Source organism: Onychostruthus taczanowskii, unplaced genomic scaffold, assembly GCF_017590055.1.
Source record: "Onychostruthus taczanowskii isolate IOZ18803 unplaced genomic scaffold, ASM1759005v1 scaffold14, whole genome shotgun sequence".
Taxonomy (NCBI): domain Eukaryota; kingdom Metazoa; phylum Chordata; class Aves; order Passeriformes; family Passeridae; genus Onychostruthus; species Onychostruthus taczanowskii.
Window position 1 is genome coordinate 1,853,190 of NW_024498573.1, and position 16,999 is coordinate 1,870,188.

Here is a 16,999-nt window from a genome sequence, read left to right on the forward strand (position 1 = left end):
GGAAAAGCAGAAATTATGGGAGCTGCACCTCATCCTCAGCTCCCTGTTCCCCCTTTTTTGGTAAGAGCTGATGTGGCAGCTCTAGGAAGCACTGAGGTGTCAGGCAGTGACCAGGTGAGTTTGCTGGGCTGTTCCTGAGTATTCTGACACCAAATCCAAGCATTCCTAAAGAAATAAGTCCCTTATCCTAATAAACATACAGATGTTCATCCTACAGATGTTCAGCCTTGCAGGCAGCACTGGGCCCTGGCAGGAGCAGAAGCAGATTTGGGGATGTGGTGGGAGAGAGAGACAAAGGCTTCAACAAACACAAGTGTGCTACCCAAGGCAGCCCTGTGTCTCTCAATCCCCTCCAGAGGCAGCTCCAGGGCTCTGTGAATCCCTGCCCAGGGTGCAGGGATCAGCCAGCCCCATCTCCAGACTGACTTTTTGAGTTTGTTGTACTCTGTTCAAAGAAATCTCAGCCCAGGCTTTGGTCAAGAGGCTGTGCTGGAGGAAGCAGGGCATGGCTGGATTTTGTTCCTTGGTTTTCTCCCTTGGTTTCCTCTTTGGCAATCTTTGTTCACCTTTTAGGGTGGGCCCAGGGCTTGAGATGATTTTTGTCTTGGACTCCACAGCTCTGACCCTCAGTGAGTTGGACACAGGTTCAGAAACAAGGCAGGAATTTGCCTGACATAAAAATTAATTCCATCACCCCAAGTCGTGGGAGCTAGACCTCATCCTCAGCTCCCTGTTCCCTGGAATTAATTTTTATGTCAGGAATTTGCCTGACATAAAAATTAATTCCATCACCCCAAGTCTCGCTGGCTTTTGAGGTTTGCATGACTTTACCTGTGCTTTGAGTAATTATTAGATTTCCATCAGGTTCAAGGCTTCGTATTGGAACAAATACAACACCAAACCTTGGAGATGTTGTGAACAGGGTTCAGTTTGAATTTTTTGGAGGGCAGAGCCCCAAAATGCCTCCTTTTGGATTACTTTCACTTTAGGGTATCAAAAGCAGACAGATCTCACTTGTTCCATGGCCCACTGGCCCTGGTGCTTTGTCATCACGCTGATCTTTTCCCTTTTCATAATTGGATGTGCTCTCCCTCCTCGCTGAGTGACATTTGAAGAGCAGCCTGTGGGATCAATGAGAAAGCTGGGCTGGCAGAGGGAAATAATCACTTTTATCAGCCCAACAGACATAATTGGAATGAACAGCCAGGCTTTGGGCATGGAAGAGTTTCCTGAGTACTGTGAGGAGCTTCATGCTGGCCGTTCTGTGCCTGCCCAGATGTTAATCACAAACTGGAATTAAGTGGCCTGGCCAGATCAGGCTCTTGGCAAGAGCTTGGAAGTGACAATCCTCAACAAAAGCAGTGCTTGGCTGCAGGGAGGGGAACTGGTGAAATTCCTTGCAGGGAGGGGCGTGAGGAGGCAGCAGCAGGATGCAGAGGGCAGGGAGGGATCGCTCCCCCTCTGGCTGCCCTGCTGCCCACCCAGAGGCACCCTGTGACCCTGGCAGTGCCCACTCAGAGGGGATTCACTCTGCTTTCCCTCTCCTTGCTGCTGCATTCCTCTGGATGTGCCGTTTGTGCCTGCTGGGAGGGACAGGGCACCTCCTGTGCCTTCCCCTGGGGGTGGAATTGCAGCTTCCAGGACCTGAGGGGACCTGCAGGAAAATGGAGAGGCACTGTTTACAAGAGATAGGACAGATGGGACACAGGGAATGGCTTCAAACTGCCAGAGAGCAGATTTAGGTGGGGTTTTGGGGAGAAATCCTTCCCTGTGAGAGTGGGGAGGTGCCCAGAGCAGCTGTGGCTGTCCCTGGATCCCTGGCAGTGCCCAAGGCCAGGCTGAGGGGGGCTTGGAGCAGCCTGAGATGGTGGAAGGTGTCCCTGCCATGGCAGGGGATGGAATTCAATGATCTTTAAGGTCCCTTCCACCCAACCCGTTCCAGGATTCTTTAGGCTCCCTCAAGCTGCTGCTTCAGAGCAGCCCGGCAGGGTCAGGGTGCTCTGGGCAGGTTTTTGGGGGGATCAGAGTGCAGCCTCCTGGCTTCTTTTCCTCTCTGTCCCTCCAAGCCATGAGAGGGAGCCACCCCTGGCTCACAGCTCCTCATTAATCTCTCCTTTATCCTTGTAGGGAAGAGCGGTGCAATGAGAACGAGGGTTTGAGTGATAAAGTGGAGGTTTTGTTTGCTCGTTTCCCTCTGGATCTCCCTGTGTGGCCAGGAGGGAGCTCTGGGCTGTCTCCTTGCTGCAGGAGCAGAGAGGAAAGCCCAGGGTTCCCTTTGCACTCCCCTGTGTCAGGAGGGACAGTGGAAGGGACAGAGACACTCCTGCCTCCTTGCAAGGGGGCGATGCTGCCACCTCTGCCCCCAGGGATGGTGCCCACCCTGTGCCCTGCAGGGGAAGGGGCAGTGGGGGGGGTTCTGCTCCACTCTGGGGGCTGCAGGATGCTGTGAAGTGCCTGGGACAGCTCCTGCCTCACCCTGGAGCTGCCCTAAAACTGTCACAGGTGCCACCGTCCCCACCTCACCCCACTTTTAAAATATTTGAAGGTGGGAAGAGAAATGGAGCAAAGCAGCACCTCGTGCACCCGGGGCTGGGATGCTCTGCTCCTCCCCGAGTGTGGACACCCAGCTTTTAACCCCTGCGCTCCCAGGGAAGCAATTGCTATGTGCCAGAGCAGACCAAGGGACAGGAAACTGCTGGACAGGGCAAAGTGAGGCAGTGTGGAGCACGACACGGCTGGAACAGCACCGGGGATTCATTGTCTCTGGGCCAGAGCCTGAGCTGCTCATCCATCAGCCAGCACTGCTGGGGATGCAGGTGACAGAGTGACACAACACCAGGGCAGCAGAGGAAACCGGGGAGGAGAGCAAGGCAGCAACAGCCGCAGATAAAAGATGCTTATCACTGCTTTTTTTCTTCCCCTTGCTGTTTTTCCCACCATTGGGCTTGGTCTCCACAAGCACAGGAGATCGCTGTCTCTGAGCCACCCCTCCCTCTGGGTTTGTCCCTGCCAGTGTCCCCTGAGCCCGTGCTGGTGCCAGCAGTGTCCCTTGTGCTGTCCCCAGGTCTGGTTTCCTGGCAGGCTGCACAAGTGGGATCTGCCACACGTGGGGGGTTTTGGGGTTTCTGCTCCATCACCCCACCCAGCAGCTCGGAGGGGACACCAGCCAGGGGCAGGGGGGCACCTTAACGCAGCCATAAATTCCCAGCAGCCTGAGCTGGAGTTGCACACGCCTGGTGTGAGGCCAAGGCTGATTCCAAGACAAATGCAACAAATTTTGGCTGAATTCAAGGTGCCTTGTGATTTAAAACTTTTCCCTGACTTTCTGAGCTGCTCAGACAATTCTCAGTGTCATTAAGCAGGAGGCAAATGATGTGGCACCTCCCCTGGTGTAAAGCTCTCACTGCCATAAATAATGGCCATGGATACAGGAGCTATTCCATGAAAACAGCACAGGGACCTCTGACCTCTCCCCCTCTCCATCCAGGAGAGGCTGCTGTGCCCCCAGGTGAGCCCTGGAGCTGAGGACACAGGTCCCTGTGTGCAGGGAGGACAGACCTCCACCCTCCTAATTTTAGAAGGCTGCTGCATGAGCTGCTAGGAAAAGGAACTCCATGTGCTGGAATATGTGCAGAGTCCAAGAGGAAATTTGGTTTTTCCTGAGAGTTTTCTTATCAAATCTGCCTCGTATCAAACCTAAAATAGCTGAGTGGCTGCTGAGCTTTGCCTCAGCTCTGAGGGGATGGATTGAGGAGGAATTGCAGCAGGGTGGGATGTTCTTCATCTGGGGCACACCCAAGAGGCTTTAATTTGGTTTAATCACCTTTTCCTCCTGGATCCCATGGACCTTTGCAGTCATTGTGCCCACAGTTTTCTGTTTTCCTTCAATGAAACACAATCAACAATTCCTTATTTCTCCAGGAGTATTAAGATTCACTGGGGTCTGTTCTTTTGGAGCAACTTCAAAAGATAGTCCTAAAATGTTTGGGTTTCAAAAATTTGGGTTTCTCTGTGGCTACAGCATAAAGGGTTCCATCTTTTCCCTAAAAACCTTGCTGGAAAAAGAAAATCATTCAAAAGTGGCTTAGGTTAATTGTTGGGACTCTTTGTAAAGCCTCAGGCTGTTCCATCACTCATTCACACAGACCCTGGACAGTTCCAGCAGGAATTGTCCTGGGGATTCTGCTCTGAGCACGGAAGTGAATGGATGCCCTAAAAGGAAGTCACTATTCTGCAAGATTTGGGGAGTGGAGAATCCTTAATAAAGTGACTGGGCTTGAGAAAAAACACACTGAGAATCCTGGAGGAAACCACCCGCAGTTGTTTAATTGGCTACCATCAACTAATCTGCTTAACTGGGGGCCGAGGCTGGTGGCAAGAAGGGTGGGAAGCACGAAGCTGAGGTGAAGGACAGGCAGAATTCCCTCTCTGAGGAGAAGGACAGGCAGAATTCCTCCTCTGAGGTGAAGGACAGGCAGAATTCCTCCTCTGAGGTGAAGGACAAGGCAGAATTTCCTCTCTGAGGTGAAGAACAGGCAGAATTTCCTCTCTGAGGTGAAGAACAGGGAGAATTCCACCTCTGAGGTGAAGAACAGGCAGAATTCCCCCTCTGAGGTGAAGAACAGGCAGAATTCCCCCTCTGAGGTGAAGAACAGGCAGAATTCCCTCTCTGAGATGAAGGACAGGCAGAATTCCTCCTCTGAGGTGGAGAACAGGCAGAATTCCCTCTTGGCATTGCCTCCACTCGCCCCTCTCATCCTGGCCATGATGTGAATCCAATTGAAGCCATTCCCTTGCTCCGGGGCAATCCCATTCCCATTCGCCTCTCACATCCCACCTTTTCTATTCCATTCTTTTGTCACTCAGGAGCTGGCGCTGAAGGCAGAGCAGCCCCTGGAAGCAAAGGGCACCATCCTGTGAGGAATTTGGAAGGAATTACAGATGCCATTTATTTTTCTGCTCTTCTGCACAGGCAGGAAGGGTGAGCTCGGCTCACGTCTTCACCGCACGGCTCAGAAGGTCGCAAGACCTCTCGTGACAAGATTTTTAAAGTATCTATTCACTAATAAAACACTGCTAACAAGGATATTTATGCTTTTGGTTCAATCTTTAAATATTTCATGTCATGGACTCATGCTGCAGTGTGAGCTTTCTTAGTTAATCATGTTATGACACACAAAACTTACAATATTGTACTCTAAAGCTCGAATATTTCTTCTGCTTGGCTTATGTGTCTCTGCTTTAAACTATAATCCACATTCTCGCTGCTAGCACCTCAGTTTGGAGGCTTTTTCTAAGGTCTCAGATCAAATCCTGTGTTTAATTCTAAGCTTTGGCTTCCAGGCCCAGAGTTCTGAGAGTTCCCTGAATTTCGGATTCCAGCACCGCCCGGGCTCTTTCCCCACCTCAGCCCCTCTGGAATGTGAGACAAACCCAGTTTAATTCCTTAAACAAACCCTGTTTAACTCCTTAAACAAACCTTATTTAACTCCTTCAACAAACCCTGTTGAACTCCTTAAACAAACCTTATTTAACTCCTTAAACAATGCCAGTAATTGCTTTTAGATGGGCTATTGTGTGCGGCACCCACCTCGGAGATGGTATCTGGGAGAGGGCTTTGTGTGGTACCGGGATTTAATAGCACTGCCAGATTACATCTCTGACGAGTGTTTTTATTTGCTGCGCGACGGTAATTTGCTGAGCGACGATTTTAATCTGGGCTTGATTTTATTTTAATTTTTTCTGGATGTTGCCAGCCCTGAGGGAAATGGTGTAAGGCTGTCTCGTGCTAAAATTAGCCCTGGCAAGCTCAAATTCGCCCCTTCCGCCAGCTCCCGGCAGAATATTTGGGATAAAAAGCGGCTCCGAGTCTGACCAGAGAACCTGCAATTCCTACCTCTCCTACCCCCACTATTACTCTTTCCCACGGAGGCACAGACTCAGCGTTTTTAGAGCTTTGTATCCTCCACAATTCCTCCCCATTCCCCGGAGAACAGGAATTTTCTCCCTCGGTTCACCAGAAAGTATCAAAGGCTCTGCTTTTTCCTTAAAACTGCACCCTTGTGACTGTCTGAGAACTTTTTGGTTGCATCCCTGGAGATGCTGCTGCAGAGGAGAAATTCTCCAGGAACCAACCCTTGTGCCTGCAATTTTCTCCCACAGTCACCTGTGTCCATCTCTGAGTGCAAGAAATCCCTGAGAGAAGTTTTCTCCATTACATTTCCAGTTCTAGGAGTATTTTTCACCCCCCCCAAAAATATCTCTTGGCTTCCCTCCTGCATCTGAGCTGCTCCCCAGGGCAGGGCAGAAGGCCAGGCCAGGTAAACCAAGATAATAATGAAGATTTGAGTGGTTGAGGGGAGCACAACACCGTGCTGGCTCCCTGCCCTCTCCCCAAAGTGAAAAAAATTCGTGCAACCTTCCTGCTGTGCCCCTTAAATATTCCTGCAGGGAACTGAGCCCTGCCTAGCCATTGATTCCCCACTTCAAAGGTCAAAGCCATTTGGTTTCATAATCACTTGTGTAACCCTCTGGTGCAAGAGGGAGGTTGGGAAAGGTGTCCTGGAGGAGCAGGGAGGGAGATGCTGCATTGCCCAAATGCGGGGCTGGGTGGAAATGTGGATCTGGGTGGGATTTTAGGAGGGGAAAAGGCAGAAATGCCACTGTGATGCCTTGGGAAGGCTGAGCTGGAACAGAGACCAGACAGAGGTAAAGAATAGAGCAGGGATTTATTCAAAGGATCTTCTCCACGGATGCACCTTGGGCAGCACAAGAGCCCAGCCAGGGCTGCACCCAAGATGAACCCAAATGGTCCCAAAATGCACGAGCGCTCCCGGGGTCTCTCCCTGGGATCAGCTCTGCTCCATGTGCACATTGCAGTTCAGTGTCCAATTCCAGCTCAGCCCCTGCACTCCCATCCTGCTTGTTTGGCCCAAGGCAGGGCAGGAGCTGTCACCACCAAGAGCTGATGGGAGCACCAGGCTTTGTCCCACAAAAACAAGAGGTGACTGCAGGGAAGGATCTCTTGTCCCTGTCATTTGAGAGCAACTCACTCCTTTAGTTTCCACAACATCTTAAATTACTTCCTGAGGGCCTGGCTGAGGTGAAGATTTACAGGGATTTTACAGGCACAGGAGGGGCAGATCCAGTGTCTGATGCCAGGCAGTGCATCCCAGATTTTCATGTGGAAAAGAGCCTTGTCCCTGTCCAGACCGAGGCTTCCAGGGTGGCTGTGGCTGACAGACCCTGGTAAGGAACATTTTGTAGGAAGGTTTGCATTCCCTTTCCCTGGAAATCTCTGCTCATTCCTATTGCATGAGTTAAGGCAGCTGCCGAGTTCAAGTGGGTGCAGTTTTAAAAGGGAAAATCCTGCTCCAAGCCCAGAATAAATAATTATGGATACAGCCATATGAAAAATAATTATAAGGCTTTAAATAAGCTAAACTAAAATAAACAGCACCCCTCTCCTTCACCTGCTGGCAGCCTGAGCCCAGCATTCCCAGCCATGGATGTGGATGGTTTCTTGGAGCAGGTAAAGGAGTTTGGAGGGGCTGCATCTCTCTGGAATCTGGTGCCAAGGGTAACAGCCTCCTCCTGCAGAGCAAGAGTGGCACCAGGAGGTCGTGGGGCTGGCCCCAGCACTGTCACCACCACGCTTTCCTTCCCCCCAAGGATTTAAAGCTCATTAATTACCCAATCCTCACAGTCTGGGTTGCTGTTGTTGTTATAAATGAAGCCAGCAGCTTTTGTGGGAGATGTGGGAGACCCCAGTTCACAGGAATTTCGCTGTGGGGGGAGGAATTCCAGCGTCTGGCAGACCCAGCCCTTAGCTGTTTGATGTTTCTCTGGAGATAAAATCTTTCCAAATTTGTGCAGGGCCTGGAGCTGGGAGATTCAAATGCTGTCAGTGCCACAAGAGAGGGCAAGAAATAAAATATTCCTGCCTGGAGCCTTCTGTGAGACACCATCAAAATGGGGCAGGAACTTGGTTCTGAGCCCTCCAGCAACCACAGGGAGCAGCTCTGGAGTGCAGGAGGGATCTGAGATCCATGCCCTGTGCACCTGGTATCCCTTTCACAGGAAATGTCCCTTTAATCCCTGGATTCCTGCTCCTGAGCCACCAGCAGAGCCATCAGAGATGTTGTGGATGCACAGCCAGGGCAGGGAAAAGCCTGGAAGGCACCACTGCCATCCTTTCTGCAGCTGAGGAATGGGAAATCCTGGGGCTCTCCCTCCTAGGCAGAGCATTCCTGAATGCTCTGGGCTTTCCTGGTTCATTCATCCACTTTGGCACATTTTAGTTCCCCAATGTCAGCAAATCTGTGCCTGCCTGCACCCAGATTCACAAACAACACCTTTGCACCCGGTCCCTGCACTTCTTTCTGCTCAGAAGAGTTGGGAGATATTGATTAAAACCCCTTTTGTTCCTGTAGCTCAGGAGAGCAGAGGGCTAAAAAAGGGCAGTCTAAAGGGCCTTTCCTGGAAGAAGACACGAGATCTAAGAAAATCAGGAATCCACCAAAGGGTGAACATTTGTTTTATTGTTGTAGAGCTGCAGGGGTTGGATGTGAGGGGACAAATGGGATGACCGAGGGTGCTGAGCAGCACTAATGAACCTCCTCTATTCCCCTGGGAAAACCTCTGAGCCTGGACGTGACTCAGAGCTGCTGGTGGGAAGGGAAATTTGGATGCACTGTAGAAGATTTTTTTTATTATTCCTGCAGTGCTTCAGGAGAGAAAGGAAAATTTGCCTTAGAAAGGATCAGAGACTGCACTGAGTCCCTGTTAGAGCTCTGCTGACAACTGGCTCTGGAGCATTGTAATTAACTTTAAACCATGTTAATGAGGTAGAAAAAACAAAGGGCAAAGAGATGAAATGGCTGCTGCAAAAATGTTTTCACCTGCTTCCAAGAGAGGAGCAGCTCTTTCCTTATTGTTTTGGAAGGAATTTCTCCCTCTCAGATTAAAGGTTCGTTTTCCAGCACACCAGGATGGGATGTGGGAGCTCACAGAGAGGGAATTGTGAGGATAAATGTTCCCATGGATGCAGGCAGGGGAAAAGGTGGAATGAGAGGAAGAAGCAATGTGCAATTAGAGGGATTTTTTTGCAGTATTGACAAGCCAGGACTAGCTAATAATTAATTTAGGCAGCACCTAGAATGACAGGACATTGAAACTTCTGTTTGCCTGCTCCAGAGCTCCTGTTCCTGGTATTCCGTGGGGATGAACCCTGTGTTCCCCTGCCTGGGAAAGGTGATTCCTCTCAGCTCCTGTTACAGCTTCCTGTCAGGCAGCACAGCAGGAGCCTTTGCAGCCTCCAAGGGATCCCTGAAATCCCCCATCCAGAGGGGCTGGGCTTGGCTCTGCGCTCAGGACAATTCTGTGGGGCAGAAACCCAGCCCATCCTCTTGGATTTGCATCCCGCACTCCATCCTCAGGGCAGGGAATACAGAGCTGGGAATGCCTGGCCATCAGCTGGCAGGGCTCCGAGCAGGGAATTGTCTTCATATCTGACCATGTAGGGAACGAAGGTCCAGAGTCCCAAAGAGTTTTAGCAGAAAAACAACGTGAAATCCATAGCCTGCATCCAGGGAAGGGAAATCCTTGTCCTGCATCCAGGGAGAGTCTGCATTTGTGAGCACTGGGGAGAGCTCAGGGCTGCTCAGTGCACTGAGAAATTGCTCCTTTTATTTTGCATCCTCCAGCATTTCGGAGTTACAGCTCAGAGAACTCCTGGAAATCCTAACTGGGATCTGAACTTACAGGTCATGAGGAAAATCATGCATTAAAAATGTATGGGAAGGACCTTTTGGATGTGTCTCTGCTTTTCCTAAGGAGACAAAACACTTCATGGGAAAGAAAAAAAAAATCTTTTATGACAGGGGTGATATCTCTTCCTGTTTGCCACAGGAAAAGCAAAATCAATGGGTTTCTAAGGGCCAGGAGGAATATTTCATAATCTCAAAGGTAAATCCATAAAACCTGGGGATTTCTGGCTTTAAACACAAAATTTAAACTGTAGCACTAAGATAAATCTTTATGGAAAAAAACCCAGTTTTGCTTTCTATATAAAGGCAAGATTTAGAAGACATTTGCTGATTCCTGGTTATGATAAGTCAGACAAGTACAGAAAGATTTTTAGTGCTGACCTCCTCTGTCCAAAACTTAATTTAAAGGAGATGGAAACAATTCTGGGGGAAAAAAAAAAACCACTACAGAAAAAAAAAAAGACTTTTCCTCCTGTTCAAGGTGTGCAGAGCACCTGGGAAAAGTTTCCACACTGCCCATGGAGGTAAAAGTTTAGTCAGGGTTACAAAAACCTCCCTGATATCTTCCTTTATGTCCCTTCTTTCTGCTGGGAGGTGTTTTCTGGAATTCTCCTTTTCCTTTCCAACTGAAGGCTGATCAGAAGAAGGCAAGACAAGACTCGGTAACGTTTCAGGTGATAAAAAAATAAATTTAAATGTCAGTCCAGTGTCAAGGAGCTTTACACATCATATTCCTGCTTTTCCAGACTGAGGAAGGTGGGAGTGGGGATCAGGGTTATTAAAGCTCAAGCCACAGGGAGCTCCTGGAAGTTTTCTCCTCTCTCATTTGGCGGTGCCAGCTGGGAATAGGAATGGAATTAGGAACTCCTCGTGCAGGATGGATGTTCCTCTGATGTTACAGCACATCATCCATGGTTTATTCCCCTTTTTTCCACGTCTCCTCGATCCTGAACATCTTAAATTCATCTGGAGATGCTTGGAACGTGCGGGAAGCTCCGGGGTTTGTACAGCACATTTGGCTGAGCCCCTGGACAGCATCAGCCTCATCCCAGGGTTTTTGGGAGCTCCCCAGCCTGGTGCAGAAAGGCTGAAGAGTCTTTCTGACGTAAACAGAGCCTCTCACCGCGGAAAGGAGACCAAAGGGAATTTCTGGCACAATCCAGAGTGAGACATAATTTTGTGATGACCTCTCCCAGCTCCATCCCTTTGCTTGGCACCAGGTTCAGTGTCTGACACATGAATTTAAATTTCTATCCATCTGCAGCACTTAGAAGACCAAAAAACTCTCGAGGTCCTGGTCCTCTCTGCTCCCTGCAGAAGCAGAGGAACAGAATCAATACAATTTTTTAAATCCAAGAGAATAAGAAATATGGGATGGTTATGCCCAGGGGCACACAGGAAATCAGCAGCAGAGCAATTCCCATTTCCCAGATTCTCCCTGTGTGCTCTGAAAGGTTTTCTCCCACTGCCACAGGACCTGGAGCAGTGAGGAAATTCCATCCCACTCCAACCTCTCCCAGCTGCAGCTCTGCCCTGTTGGTTCACTCGGTTTCCCAGGAAATAAAGCTCTGGAATTCAGCAGCAGCCTGGCAGCAGCTGCCCTGTAATGACAAGCAGAGCTCCCTCAGCAGTACACGAGGGCTTTGCTGGGGTTTCCATTTATTTTCTCCAGCTTCATCCAGAGTGAGGCCAGGATGGGACAGGAAGGATGGGACAGGAAGGATCTCCTGGCACCTTGGAGTCACCTGGAAGGAAGCAGCAGCAGAGAGTCATTAGGAGCAGTTGCTGCAAACAGCTTCAGGGAATCTGTCTCCCCTAAAGAGTTCTGGTGTCAGAGGGAGGATTGGGAAAGCCTCATCAAAGAAGGGTTTGTTTGTCTTGGAAGAACCTCGGGGAATCACAGGGGAAGTTGGAAGGAAGTGAGTGGTGGAAATGACCCCATCCAGCTTTCTGCACCATCCCTGTGGAAGCTGTCACTCCTCCAGCTTCCCTGGATCTCTCTGGACAAACCCTGAAAGGCAAAGGCCTGGCTCCATCCCTGTTACATTAATCAGAGCACCCAGAGTGTTTCCTGCTGAAAAAATGATGGAATTCCACCAAAACCAGAGCGCAGCCAGGCACAGGGACGCAGCTCTAATGTTTATCCGTGTGTTTTATACACTCGCTTTGACTTGCTCAGATAGGGACAACTAAAATGTCTTTAAAAGTCCTTTAAGTGCTCCCAAACCTTCAGAGGGTCAGAAATGTGCATCAGTCCTGATCTGGAATCAGGAAACATCACAGAGGGACTTGAGAAAGTTTGCAAAAATTTGGGATAAGGAGGTTTGGAACATCCTATCTGTTCTTCAAGGGGTTCATGTTGGCTTGACCTTTTCTAGGGAGATTTTCCTGCCAGGACCCGTCACAGTTTGTACCCAGGAGAGCCCAAATCCAGCCCTGGAATGTCCCTGGAGGGCTCTGCAGCTGCAGGCCAGCACAGAGAAGCTCTGACACCTCGCTGAGCCCCAGCCCAGCCTTATCAGCCTCTTCACCCAGATGACTCAAAGGAAATACCAGCAGCCTTTGAAGCTCTGGAGCAGGCAGGGAAGCGCTGCCAGCTGGGCACAGCTCCAATCCCGGCAGGAAAGGAGCAGGAGCACAGCTCTGTGCCCAGGGTGAAGCTTTTCCAGGCATTATCCCGGGCATTTGGGGTTGTTTGCTGCTCTCAGGGCAGGCCAGCAGGATCTGGCCTTGTTGTCTGGGATTCCAGGTGTGTCCACTGTTGGGTCAGATGAAACAGGAAAGCCTTATAAATATGATTGCTGGCAAAAGATTTTGAGAATATGGAAACTATAAGTGAGATGGAAATGAAAGCAGGTTTTGAGATGCCTTAGTTACTGAACAACTGGAAAACAATGTCATGGCTGCTGAAGGTAATCCCCTTTTGATGGAACAATCCCTCTGCTTGCAGAGAGGTCCAAGGGTCAGAGCAGACCCTTCTAGCTTGGCAGAAGGGGCCCAAAGAGCAGTTTTTAGGGTTTAAAATGTAACCCAGTATGGCAATGTCCTGCCACTCCTGCAGCCCACAGCCTGCTGACATCAGGAATCCATCATGGGCTGATCCCACAGGGAAACCTCCAGCAATTCATCCTCGCTCTTCATCCTCTTCACCACGCTCTTGCCTTTTCTCTCTTTGTCACTCTCTTTACTTCTCTTGGGCTTGCTCTGAGCTGGCAGCTCCCAGCAGGGCCCTGCACCCAGCTCCTTGGCAATAAACCCCAAGTTCCAAAACCTGGCTGCAGAGATCTCTCGTCTCCGTCCGTCCCGACCGTCCTGCCACTCCTGCAGCCCTCAGCCTGCTGACATCAGGAATCCATCATGGGCTGATCCCACAGGGAAACCTCCAGCAATTCATCATCCCGGCCTCCTGCCTTATCAACACCCTGCCCAGGTGGGACAGTGACCAGGGCAAAGGCTGGGAGGGATTGTTTCACAGCGGGGTCGCTGCTGGAGCAGCACCAGAGCACTTCACTGCCACGTCCCCGCTTTGTGCCTGTGGATTTGGAAAAGTCAGGAAGAAATTCCTTCACATCTTTAAACTTCTGTAGATCCTAGAGACCAAGTAATGCAGTGATAAAGAAGAATTTTTTTTTAATTTTTTTTTTTTTTAATTTCAAATGAGTTTGGGCAACATCCAGGGGGTTTTGGCATTAAAAGGAGAACGAACAGAAAGTCCATGCAAATAAAATTCACCCTGGCAGAGTTTTTATGGATTAGATCTGAATTAGAACTCATTAATTAGAATTATTTCTGTAGATCCTGGAGACCAAGTAATGCAGTGAAAAAGAAGATTTTTTTTAATTTTTTTTTTTTTTTTTTTTTAAATTTCAAATGGGTTTGGGCAATATCCAGGGAGTTTTGGCATTAAAAGGAGAAAGAACAGAAAGTCCATGCAAATAAAATTCATCCTGGCAGAGTTTTTATGGATTAGATCTGAATTAGAACTCATTAATTAGAATTAGAATATGACATTTGTGTATGTTGGCGTTAAATGATACCAAGGCCATGCCACCACACGTGTGCTGCCAGCCATGTCTGGCTCACTCAGGCTGATATTCCTGACCAGAGCTGGACACCCACAGCACAAACACCTGGATTCCCATTCCAAACCTGCAAATCCCCATCATTTCCTGGGTGTTTTCCCAGCACCCACAGGCTCAGCACCACCAGAATAAAATAAAATAAAAAAAATAAAATAAAAAAAAATAAAAAAAAAAAAATAAAATAAAATAAAAAATGGCATTGCCAACACTGAAGAAAGATAGAAATTGCAGACATTTTATTCTTGCAGTGCCCTGAGTGCCAGCAAATCCACATTTCCTCACTATTCACCCACATCCTGCCCCTCTTGTGTGTTCCATAAGGTTTTTACTGAGTCCATCAGCACCCAAGTTCATCTCCAAGCAGAACCCCCAGCCCTAAAGGATCAGGAAGCTCCTGTAGGGCTGGAGCTGTGAAGGGTGGGAACAATGTCAGCCCCTCCATGCAGCAGCACCCCTGGTTTGCAGCTCCTCGTTGTGAACGAGCTGCATAAAAACCTCTTGGAGCTGTGAAGGGTGTGAAGAATGTTAGCCCCTCCATGGCAGCAGCACACCTGGTTTGCAGCTCCTCGTTGTGAACGAGCTGCATAAAAACCTCTCACGAGGCTCTTTGTTCCCAGGGCAGACTCTTGTTTTTTATTAGAACATCTTGGACACAATCTGGTCTCGTTTTCATCGATAAAAATCCTGTTCTGCTGCTCCAGGCAGCTGAAGGGCTGCAGACAGGTCCTGGGGTGGCCCCAGCAGGGAATGTCCCTGTGTGTCCCCCTGGGCAAGGGGACAAACAGCAGCTGGAGCCCAGCTTGGAGAAAATACCGTGGGCAAGCATCAGATGCCAGGCCATTCCCGTGAGCACATGATGGCAGGATTAGGCAGAGCTGTTCCACTTCATTTTGTGTTTCTCTTGCTCCTGAAACTCTGTTTTGGCTGGGGAAGCAGGACAGAAAAGGACAGGGGATTCCAAGCCCAAAATAACTGAGCAGCCACTTTTTCAGGTTCTGTCCAGGGGCCAGGATTGGTGAAGGAGCTTCATCACTGGGGCTTCAACTCATTTTTAGACAAGGGACAGAGGCAAAGCAGCTGAAGGTTTGTGTGGATCTCACAGATGAGTGTCGCTATCACCAATTTTATCTTCTCCCGAGGGAAACCGGGTGAAAATTGAGGAATAAATCAGAGCTCAACACAGGCTGAGCTTCACTGCAAGTTCAGGGATGCTGGGACACTCAGGAATTCAGAGGGCACCCGCAGCCCATGTGGAATTTTGACCCTCGTCCCTGGGAGCTGCAGGATCAGGACCAGGGACCCCCTGAGCTGCTGTGCTGTGCCCTGTAAGGGTGGCACAGATGGGACACGGTGAGTGACACATCACAAGGGAACGTCAGACACCTGAAGTAACTTCTGGGTAAGGACAAGCCAAAAAAAAGACAAAAATTTCATGAAATAAATGCAATTTTGGGGTGTTTGAAGAGGTTAGAGACCTTACAGCCTCCCACTGCACATCCCAGAGCTGTCACAGATCCATGCTGGCAGCTTTAGTTTATTCCCTGAGGAATGGGGGGATGTTCACCCTGGGGAACTCTCTGGTTATCAGTTTCCATCACTCAACACCTTGGCAAACTTCAGGAGCCAGCCCAGATTTTCAGAGCAGTCCTGCGTTCATCGGGGATGGAAGCAAAGATCTGGAAGTGCTGTTTATCTCTTGATATCAAACTCCAGATCAACACAAACTCCCTGTGCTTGCCCAGTAAGGGTGGCACAGATGGGACACGGTGAGTGACACATCACAAGGGAACGTCAGACACCTGAAGTAACTTCTGGGTAAGGACAAGCCAAAAAAAAGACAAAAATTTCATGAAATAAATGCAATTTTGGGGTGTTTGAAGAGGTTAGAGACCTTACAGCCTCCCACTGCACATCCCAGAGCTGTCACAGATCCATGCTGGCAGCTTTAGTTTATTCCCTGAGGAATGGGGGGATGTTCACCCTGGGGAACTCTCTGGTTATCAGTTTCCATCACTCAACACCTTGGCAAACTTCAGGAGCCAGCCCAGATTTTCAGAGCAGTCCTGCGTTCATCGGGGATGGAAGCAAAGATCTGGAAGTGCTGTTTATCTCTTGATATCAAACTCCAGATCAACACAAACTCCCTGTGCTGGGAGTTTACAACCAACTCTGTGATTTCCAGAATTCCACAGGTTTTGTTGGGACTTCATCACTTTTCCTATCCCCATGGCAGAGGGGACTTTGAGAAAGGAATGGCAAGTGGAAATCAGAGCACCCATCCAGGCAGGCAGCAGCTTCCTAGACCAAGCTGGCACTGCTCACAGGAGTAAATGAATCAGAAAATGACTGCGCCTTTCAGGGCTGACAATAAAGATAAAATCAGGATTTGAGGTTGTTTGGCTTTTTGTGAACTTCAGGAGAAGGAAGGGTTCGAGGCAAACACGTTCAATCAGTGTTGGAGATCTTTCCACGGTTGTTTTGTGCAACCAAAGGTCTGTGCCTGACCAGGAGTTTCAAGGAATAAAGAATTCCTGTGGTGACGGCTGAGTAGAAATTTAGCTGTGTTTTATGGACTTGAACATCACTTTTGTTTTTAAAATAGCTGGGACAAGAGCAGAGCTCCAATGGAAGCAGCTCAGGCCTGGGCTCTTGCCAGGTCAGTGGTGGATTCTGAGTGTTTGACTCAGGGTTGAACAGCTCAGGAAATCTCATTTCGAGCTTGTTCCACAGTCCTGAGCTGCTCCCACTTAGGAATTATTTCCTGACATTCAGCTGACACTTTCCTTCAATTAGTCATTCCATTTCTCTTAACGATCCCCCTAATTGCTTTCCTTTCCTTGTTGGTGTGTGACCCTCCTTCTGTTTGCAGTGTCCTATTAGTCACTGCCTAATTTGTGCCACTTCCATTTCCTTTCATGTGTCAGCAGCTTGAGCCTTCCCATTTATTTCCATTTACTTCCAATTATTGTGTTTCTCTGGCCTTCTTCTCACTGGTGTCTCGAAGGTCTCACAGAACCTTCCAGTGCCTGCTCTGTCTCTGATCCCAGTGTCAGCACAGGCTCAGTGACACCCAAAAGTGGCACTTTCCAGAATTCCAGAACCACTTAGGTTGGAAATGACCTCCAAGGCCATCAAATCCAAGCTGTGCCC